Source organism: Mycetomoellerius zeteki, unplaced genomic scaffold, assembly GCF_001594055.1.
Source record: "Mycetomoellerius zeteki isolate Tzet28-1 unplaced genomic scaffold, Tzet1.0 scaffold161, whole genome shotgun sequence".
Lineage (NCBI taxonomy): Eukaryota > Metazoa > Arthropoda > Insecta > Hymenoptera > Formicidae > Mycetomoellerius > Mycetomoellerius zeteki.
In genome coordinates this window covers 4640-15272 of record NW_017256563.1, presented here as the reverse complement: position 1 = coordinate 15272, position 10633 = coordinate 4640, and the positions used below count along the sequence as shown (strand labels likewise).

At 29.2% G+C, this 10633-nt stretch overlaps 1 long non-coding RNA gene across 1 annotated transcript in view; it reads right to left on the bottom strand.

The window, feature by feature from the left end:
- Positions 1 to 9982, bottom strand: part of LOC108721122 (uncharacterized) — a 13605-nt gene extending 3623 nt beyond the window's left edge. Inside the window, exons 1-2 of the long non-coding RNA XR_001936554.1 lie at positions 9971 to 9982; positions 7272 to 7273 (exon numbers count right to left, since the gene is read on the bottom strand). This is a non-coding gene — a long non-coding RNA (uncharacterized lncRNA). The remainder of the gene's footprint in view (positions 1 to 7271; positions 7274 to 9970) is intronic.
- Between the last annotated feature and the right edge of the window lie 651 nt (positions 9983 to 10633).

Below are 10633 nucleotides of genomic sequence, written 5' to 3'. Positions count from 1 at the left end.
TATTGGCCTAGTTTACATCGTACACTTGATACAAGTGCAGCTGGCCAATGGCGTGGTGTGTGCAATGTGCTGTGTGCAATATTATCGTGTGTACAATACGCTGTGTGCAATATTGTCGTGTGTGCAATATGCTGTGTTCAATATTGCTGTGTGCAAATGAAGCTGTAGGCAGTCGTTTTGTAGACAAACGGGATCCTATCAACAAGATTATTATCAACATTACAGCCGAAAAATGTCAAAATTCTAAAAGGTCCTATTCTGCATAATTACCGTTCTGACAAATAAAATGTTACAATAACCGAATTAGCTTCAACTAAATTATTTTATTGCATCAGTCAAAGATCTTTTAGCCAATTTCAAACTGAAAATTAGTTGATTCTACCAAATGCGATTTTCAGTGCAGTAAACTAATTGTCTCTTGGAAAAAAATTGTCTTATCTTTTTTCTCTTGAAAAGTGTACTTATTTATTTAATGAATATTTAAAATAACAATGTTACATAACATTGTAACAATCAACATTTAACGATTGAAATATGAAGATTAAAATATTTTTTTAGCTTATAACTACAGCAATATCCTACTTTACTGTAATATATACCATGGCAATGAAGTAATACAAAATAAAAGTTTTAATTGAATATAGAACTTTGAATGTAGTGATACTTGCACGTATTGATTAGCGAAGATAATTAAGGATTTCTAGGTAAGAAATTATTTATTTAAACAAAACATAAACGTCACTGTTATACAAAATTTAAACATGTGCTGTACAGTAAACTAATGAATAAACAGGTACCTATGCCCGGACAGTTATACATAGGATTTAATATATAGGGGAACCATCGGTTCCAAATTGGACCAGACCCTGGTTCAGATCGAAAACTTATTTTTATGGATTTTTAGATAAAATTTTAAAATATTTTAATGTATTTCTCTTAGTATTGAGTAAAAACAAGCAATTTGACAGTCAAAGATAAAAATTTTTTCGGAAAAAAGGAATTACTGACTATTTATATTATTAGAATTGAAATCAATAAAACTCAACTAATCTGAGTCTGATGACTCATGATATTTTACTGATTTCATTGCTTGGATCAGATCTGGTCAGCCAATCACCAGTACTACAACCAGGCCTATAAGTTATTCACTATACTGTTCGATTTGGACACGGGTCCTTTCGAACTTTGGAACAAATTTTACAATAAACCGCAGTGATCACGAAATGCTTGATATTTTTGAATTCTACACTCTTTAATTTTCTTAAATCAATTACTTTTCAAATTTTTAACACCTTTTAAATAATGATTTACAAGGATTTTCTTTTTTAAAAAAATTTTCGCACGATGACTGAAAATACATATTTGCCTCTATTTTATGAATGTTATGACAGAGAACTGTCAAACCGCTATCGCATGTTCGGTGTCTTATAAGGACTTTACGTTATAAATAGTACGCAAATCTGCTTAACCGTATTCATTTAAATTAAAAAGGTCCTATTTGGAACACGGTCCGATTTAGACCACTCTCCCCTATTATTAATTTAAAATGTTTCTTTCTGTTACAATATTATAATTTAATTGTATTTAAAGATTATTTTAAAAAGCATTTGAGATTAATAATAATATAAATAAATAAAGTTTTGTGTAATTGTGTGGACATAGGTACGTAGGTCCTATCGCTGGAATGTTTACCTTAATATTAGAGCATCAATACGAAAAAAATAATTTTTATTTCTAGCACTTGACATATAATACATGCAAACGGAAATTATATATCAGTAATAAACAATGGTGTAATTTATTTAAGAGAACACTGAATCAACAAATAAAATTTATTAAACTGTATCTCATTATGTAAATGTTTTCGCGAGCATTTTCAACATACATTTAATTGAAAATTGTTAATCCACTTCTTTTATTTGTTGTACCAATTTTTAGAAAAATACATATATTTCTTTATTTATCATATATATGTTTATTTCTTTTAATGCACATGATGCAATAACTATTTAGTTTTATACTACTATTTACAAAAAAGTGTAATTTTTAGATGTTTATGTAAATAAATATAAAAAAATTAAAAAGTCCGAATTGGTACATCTTGCCCCGATTTGGGGCAAAATGAAACAGGACTAGGGAAAGTTGTAACATGATCGTTTTATAAAATAAAACGCAATTAAATATTGCTGCATAATAATATAATTAATTAAAGCATAAAAGTTTATCACATTTATTTTGTTCTATTATATATATTATATGTATTATATATCTATGTAAATATATAATATTCAAACAAAAATAAAATTTATACTTATATTATTTCTCCTCATAAATAAACAAAAGTTAAACTTTCTTTTTAAAAATTGAAACAAAAACTAAATGTTTTTCTTATATATTTAACAATTAACTGAGAAAAACTTCTTAAAAACATAAAAATGTTCAATTTTGGTAATGAGACCAATCAATCTTATTTCACAAATAAAATTGTCACAATTGAGGATATCTTAGAAACATTGCTCACAAATATATTTTGATAGACGGCTATTTTTGATGCATTTCTGATGTGCCCATTGTTTACATAATAAACACTCCACTGTTCTCCAGATTTGCTTTGAAATAAAGGATCACAGCAAATAATACTAAAGCACTCTTCTTCTTCATCATTTTCGTTTTTAAAAGAAAACAAGAAGATATAAAGTAAACGAGCATAAGATATAAACTTGAGATTAACTGTAATATTGTTACAATGTACCCCAGCGATATGTTACTTCTAACCCCAAACCGATGTTGTCAAAATTTATATGAATATGTTTGGAACTACTTAAAAATATCAGAAAAATACATGCACATAGCTTAAGAAATTGTATTTTAAACATAATAAAATGAAAATACGATAAAAAGCATTTCATTTGAAATGTTTAGAGCAAAAAAGTATAACACTGTAAATTTACACTTACGTGGCTTGTCTGAACACAGTACACATAACTTCTTTTACATGTGGCGCACGCGCGATTGGTGGTATGAGGCAAACGCAGGCCTCGATACTGAGTATTTTTGTTCTTCACATGATCATCGTATCTCTTATCATTTAAAAGATATACGCATTGTTACAACTTACCTCCGTTACAACTGATCCCAGTCTCCCCTATATATACGAGGGGCACTACTTATATATTGAGCCTTGGCAACACTGAGTGTTGTCAGGTGCCATCTGACGTTTCCACTAGAAAGTTTGACATTTTTTACCATAACTTTCTTGAGAACGTTTTGTTATTTGAGCGCGATTTGTATTGTTTACAGTCACTTGAAAATTGTGTCTCAGCGAAAAAATGGAATTAAAATAAAATTTTTTTCATTTTAACGGGTAGTAAAATTTAACAGAACTTAAAAACACATAAATGAAACTATAAATCTTGAAATGCACAAATAGAAATATTGAAATATCTAAATTAGGATCGTCGTTGTCATGTTATAGCAATCTCTCAATCTCTCTCTCTCTCTCTCTCTCTCTCTCTCCCCTCTCCCTCCCCCCTCTCTCTCTCTTTCACTTTCCTCTTTGTCGAATTCTATATAAAAACATACAAAATTAATAATAATAAACCAATTTTATATTTAACCACGCATATGAAAAAAATTCATTTTACCTTTTAAATTCTTCAAATGCAACGTATTGTAGTATATTGCTCCATTGTCACATGGCAATAAATACTATTATATTATTTTATTGCATCCTACAAAAAAAATGTTAAATTAATTCTCTGTAATATGTTCGTGACATCACAGAAAGATTTTGCCATAATTATATATATGTATATAACAATTAAGAAGATGTAAATCACTTAAAAACAAAAGTTACGAAAAGATTTTTATTGAAAATTTGATTTTTGTATAATTTTGCACATTTCGCAAAATTTAAATGTACAATTCGATTATATAACTATAAGAACTAGAATTAATTTCGTTTTTTAAATTAGAAATGTAAAAAGGAGATATACTACTGTAGCTTTTAACCACATCATTATCTTATTTAACAATAATTTGGATTCTACAATAGCGATATGGCATCATTGAGATACTTATTCGCAATCCTAATGCACATACAATGTCATAAGACAAATTCCGTAGGGCGCATCAACTAAAAATGGCAAAATACGTAATTATAAAAAATAGTATAGCTTATGTATGTATTTAAGGTACTGTGTATGTTTGCATTAAAGATACTATAATTGTATACTGCATGTGAAGCATCATTTTATTAAACGTTCTATTATTGCGATTTCGTAAAGCTCCACGAATATAATTATCTTATGAAACGCTAATTTTTAATTTTAAATATAATAAACATTTTACTTGCACGTATTATTTCTTTCTGTGCAATTTTACATTCGCCTCTTTATGTTACATTTAAAAATATCAATATTATGAAATAGAAATTTCTAAAATGTATTCTTAAAATTGACTTATAAGAGGCTTACATTATGAAGATTTCCCGTATGATTTACCAAATAATGATGAAATAATACATATATTATTTGTTTTATTAAAATTATATATTTACTAAAATCACTATTATCATTGAAAGTGATATTTTAAAGAAGATCTACAGTATGTCTTACATTAGAACATTTTTTTATACTATGCAAAGTAAAGTAATAAATAGAATTAAACGTTTGGCACGATCACGGGGCACATGCGGAGAACTGCAGTGCATTTTGATTAACAAACTTACCTTTTTAAAAAAGATAAAAAAAGGCGCTTAAAATATACGTACTCCTCGAAAAAACCTAAGTGTCCAACCCAATTAATAGTAGATTTAATTTTTTTACAAGGGTATTCTTATAGAAGGTCTTATTCCAACCCAAGTAAGTCCAACGGCAGCTTTAATTCTCTATCAACAATTATTACTCGTCGAAAAAAAAACTACTGTAATGTCAGACGATGTTTCGAAACTGAGGACAATCGCTTTGTCATTATTATTTCATAAGTTAATAAATACCAGGGTATTATTTCGTTTCCATGTAATCTCAAATATTAATAATATTAAACTGTCTATAGAGGTACGAAATTAACAATGGTTACAGTAGGAGGTTGCCAATGATTCCACCATAAGCATGCGATTAGCTCAGCGTAAATGTATTAGGCTACCGTTCTAAAGATTGTGGGTTAAAATCTTGCTGGCGATGCGATGCGTTTTTCATTAATTAATTGCAGTTAGAAAGACAGAATATAGATCTGCGAAACAGTAAATATAAATTGAACTGGAAAAATGGAAAGTAATTATAACAAAACAAAATTATTTTATTTCGTTATAATATAACTGTGTTCTTTTTATTATGGCAGCTACGCATTGGCAATACGCTCTTTATCTAAATTTCTATCAAGGATGTTTCATTTGAGTTTTAAAATATCTGTTGAATTGTTTATGAGATGGAAATTTAAGTAAGTCAACGCACAATGTTTTGGTCAACCTACAACTACGTTCCACGACTCAGTTACAGTCATCTTCGTGCTTAGGCCCTAAGTAGGCCGCATACCAGTCGAAATGTAGATATCTCACTTCGGTAAGCACGCAACTCACTCGCAGGCAACGGTACCCTACGTGTGCCTCATGATCCTCACATCTGAATCGTATAATAAATAATACCAACGACTTTTTAAAAAAAAAAACCAAAACATGCATATGGTACATTTAACACGTTATGAAAGCATAATATTGCTTTTGAAATGCTAAATATCTAATGTTTTACACTATAAGGTATCTTCAATCGTTTTAACGTAGAATTTGTTTTTCCACTGGAGTTTGTCACGCTGTGAACGCTCTCGCACTAATAATAAGTTAGATCAAATTGCGCCGGTCCAAACTGTAAGAACGAAATAAGATTTATATTTCCTTATAACACTGACAATTGTCGGGAAATAATTTTATGTAACGTAATGTATCATTATTTCAAATTACATGTTACATTAAAAACGACTATTGATGGAATTATAGCACTTTTTATTCTCTAACTGCGCAATTATAGAAACTTACTAAATTATATCGCCACATATTTTCTTTCTACATGAGATGTTTTACTGAAAATAAAAAAATGTTCAGTATGCTTCCTGATACGATATTATTCACAATACATCCGCGATATTTTTATTCGCAAACTTATTCTGTCTGCTAAGTAAGATGGTTTTTTCTGGTGAACGTTACTACAACATTTATCGAATTATGTTGACAGCGATTGGTTTGTGGCCTTATCAAACGTCGATTATTATGCAAGTGCAAACAGTGTTTTTCCTTGGCGCATATTATTTCATTCTTTTGTCCCAGGTATTTCTCGGTCCTTTTTTTCTTACACTAACCCTTCTTTGAGTGATTCTAAATTCGTATGTTGTATCATATTTGTGTGTTACAGTTTTCGACTTTCTTAAGAACAACATGCAACTTGGAATTTATTTTTAAAGAACTTCCATGTATTCTCATGACCATGTTCTGTACTATAATTTATAACTCTTGTTATTTTAATTCTAAAGAAGTAAGTATTCCTTGAAATTATATATTTATAGCTACGTCTATTTACCACCGTGAATAATTCCGGCAAATAAAAGGAAATTTTGGAAGAAATAATTATTTAAATAATAGATGAAATATTTGTTAAAACAAATAAAATTGGACTGGAATTCATTCGAAGATGAAAGTGAAATTAAAATATTAGAAAAATACGCCATCGAAAATCGCCTTGTATCAATATTTCTAAGTTGTAAGTAAATTATAAAATAAATTATAAATATAACTATAAATATATAAATTATAAATATAATTATAAATATTTTGGTTTATTTAATTTATTAGTATAAATATACTTTTCAATATACAGGGTGTCTCATTTTAAAGAATCCACTGAAATATATCGGAAACACTGCGTTAAATAAAAAAATATTTTAAATAAATGTTTTTTTACTTCGAGGGGAACATAAGATGGTGCCATTTGTTTGACCTTGGATGGCTTTGTCAATATCAGGGCAAAGTCACTTTGAATTTTTTAAATGGAATCCCCCATTTTCCATTACATATTTTGTAGCTTACCTCGAGAGCTTTTCAAAACACTATAGTAAAATATTTTTTAATTAAGTACTATGCGAGTTATAAGGCTTGAAAATTATAGTCGTCGACATTAGCATGACCCAAGGTATAACCTTTTGAATGTTGTTCAGGATAATGACCTAAATAACATTTGTCAAGATCAATGAATTTTTAGTGCAAAAATGAAAATAAGAGGAACAACTTTCATTGACCTCGATCCTAACAAATATTATCCAGATCATGATCCTGTACAACATTCAAGAGGTTATAGCCGTCGGTCGGACACCTTGGGTAATACTAATGCCGGCGGTGTTGTAACTTCCAAGCCTTATAACTCAAAAAGTACTTAATGAAAATAAAATTAATTATAGTTTTGTGGCTTATCCGTCGAGGTAAGCCAAAAGAATATGTAATGAAAAATAGGGGGTTCCATTTAAAAAATTTTAAGTAACCCTTACCTTGACAACGCCATCTAAAGTCAAACCAATGATAGCATCTTATGTCCCCCTCGAAGTCACAAAACTTTCGTCTGAAATATTTTTCGAATTAACGCAGCATTTCTAAGATATTTTCATGGATCCTTTAAAATGGGATACCCTGTATACTCCTCTTTTTTAAAAACTTTAATGATGATAATTAAATAAAGTTGTATGCTGTCTTATTATTTTTTACGTTTCCAGTTTGCACCGCATTTAGTATGTTTTCGTTAGTAACCATTGAATTAACACCAATTGTCCTTGACGCTGTCATACCGATGAATAAATCTCGGCCACGTAAAATAAAGGTGGACTTCGAATTTTTTATTGACCAGGAACGGTATTTTTATATTTATTTAATACATGAAATCATAACAATGCTAATTGGAATGTTAACAGTACTTGCAATTGGAACATTATCGTTGGGATTTTTCAGGCATTGTTGCGCAACTTTTAAAATCGCTAGGTAAGCGTATCTTTCAATTTTATGAAAAAAATAATCTATCTTGAGTTGTTAATTATGTGTAAATTGTTTGCAGTAACATTATCGAAAATACAGTGACGAAACATACATTTCAAATTCCTACTTATCGAAAAACATATGTGATGTATCAGAAAATTATTCGTGCTGTTCATATTCATAGAAAATCTGCTCAGTTAGTCTTTATATAACTCTTTTAGCATTTATGATCTATTACCTATACATGCGAACATTGATTTTAATTTAAAAAAGCATATTATTTAATGCCCTCACATATTTGAACTCAAATGTATGAATTAGATTTTTCTTTGTTATTGAAGGTTTTCCACATCCTTTTTAAATATTGTAAACAAATGGTATTTCGCTTTAGTGATATTAAGCGTAATATCTTTAAGTTGCAGTCTTTTTCGAGTAAGTAATGCTTTTGTAAGTAATACATTTTTTACGTTTTACATTCAGTTCGATTTTTATAGATATGAATTTGTGCCTTATATATATGTATAAATTGAAACATATAAATAATAATATAATATATTTTTATAGTTACTTAATGCATTAATATTGTCAAATGGGTTTTCCGAAATAACGTTGTGCATCGGTATAGTAGTATGTCATTTTATAGTCATGTTTGTAACTAATTTTGTTGGACAATCAGTTATTGATCATTACGCAGAAATATTTAATGCCGCGTAAGTACCGTATAAAGTACAAATTCAATTATAAATCGACGAAACAAATTAGTTTCTTCAATCAAATTCAGTGTCCATATTGTATGATATTTTTTTCAATCAATGATTTTTCATCAATTTCTAATCTATTATATATCTGACACAAATAACCGCAAAGTTAAAAATTAAATTACAAGGAAAAAACAAGTGTCTTTTCTTGGTAATTGTTATCTAATGAACTCTAAAGGAAATGCCGTTATCAACTTTAATATTGAAATATCTCGGAAACGGTAGACCGTCTTCAAATGGGGGGGATGATTTTTATGCGTTTAGCTTTACATCGATTTACTATTGCGTCTCTGATAAGATATCGATTATATAAAGTTGGGAATAAGTATATGAAAATCGACAATAAAAATTCCCAGGAATTCACTTCATTGGATTGAACGTATTAAATAATCTATTATTTTATATTAAATTAATGATATTTAAAGAATCATTGTTATTCTAGGATGATGTTTACATAAATATTCGATCACAAATTATTTCATGTAATGAGAGAAAGAATCCTACACTCAGAGAAAAAAGTCACATCAGTAACTATAAATTTGTAGTTAAATAGCGCCTCAACTATATGTATATATACTATATATGTATGTATATATGCAGGGTGAAAAATTTCAAATGGCCCGAATATCTCGGAAAATACGAAAGATACGAAAAAATGTTTCAGAAAAAAGTCGTATGGTTCGGAGGGGAATATAAGAAGGTATCATTTATTTGACCTTGAGTGGCGTCACCAAGGCCAAGTTAAGATCACATCTATTTTTTTTAAATGGAACCCCATAGTTTTCATTATATTTTCTTGTAGCTTACTTCAAGAGCTTTTCAAAACGCTATAATAAAATATTTTTTGATGAAATATTTTTCGAGTTGTAAAGCTCGAAGGTTACAGTACAGCCGCACTGTTAAATTTATATTGTCAAATATAACCTACCGTGAGTCGCTACTGCTCCTACTAAATATATTGTTATTTTTTATCAAAATGATAGTTAAATTTGACACTATATCGTGTCAATTTGACACTGTATAATATCAAATATAACCATTGTTTTAGTATAAAATAACGATATGATTGAGTAGGAGCAGTGGTGACTCACGTTAAGTTAAATTTGACACTGTAGATTTAACAGTGCGGCATTAGAATTACGCAAGTTGTCCGACTGACGGTTGAAACCTTTTGAATGTTGTTCAGGATCATGTCCTGGATAACATTTCTCAAGATGAAGGCCATTGGAGATTATTCCTCTTATTTTCATTTTTGTACTAAAAATTTATTTTTACGCAAAAGGAGTGGGGGGGATGGAACTTCCCTTCGCGTGAAAGACCATTACGTAAGCAAGGAGGGGTATAGAATATTTTTTAATATTATATATAGTAGAAATAAGGCGTTATTTTTTCAAATTTTTTTATTACTAACTTTTTAACGGACAACGAGCGACGACTAAAACCTGTTGGAAGTCATTCAGGGTCATGACCTTGACAAAATGTCAAGGTCAAGTTCACCGGAGAGGTCCCCTAAAGTGAATATTTACCGAATTTTTACATTTGTAATATTCGTTAAAATGAGTAAAGATTTGTAGCTTTTTATAATTTCAGTGTACAGTTATGGGCAAAAATGACTGTTATAAATAATGCAAAATCTAATTTTTTTGTTTTTAGGTATAATACAATGTGGTATATAGCTCCATTATCAATACAAAAATTGCTTTTGTTTGTGATGCAAAATTCTCTGAAAGCATACACCCTAACAATTGGACATATTTATGTAACATCTCTAGAGGGATTTTCTACGGTAACATAGATACTTTTAGTGGCACACTGAGAATCCTATTTAGTTGAACTAGCTAATATTTTGACCATATTAAAACAACTC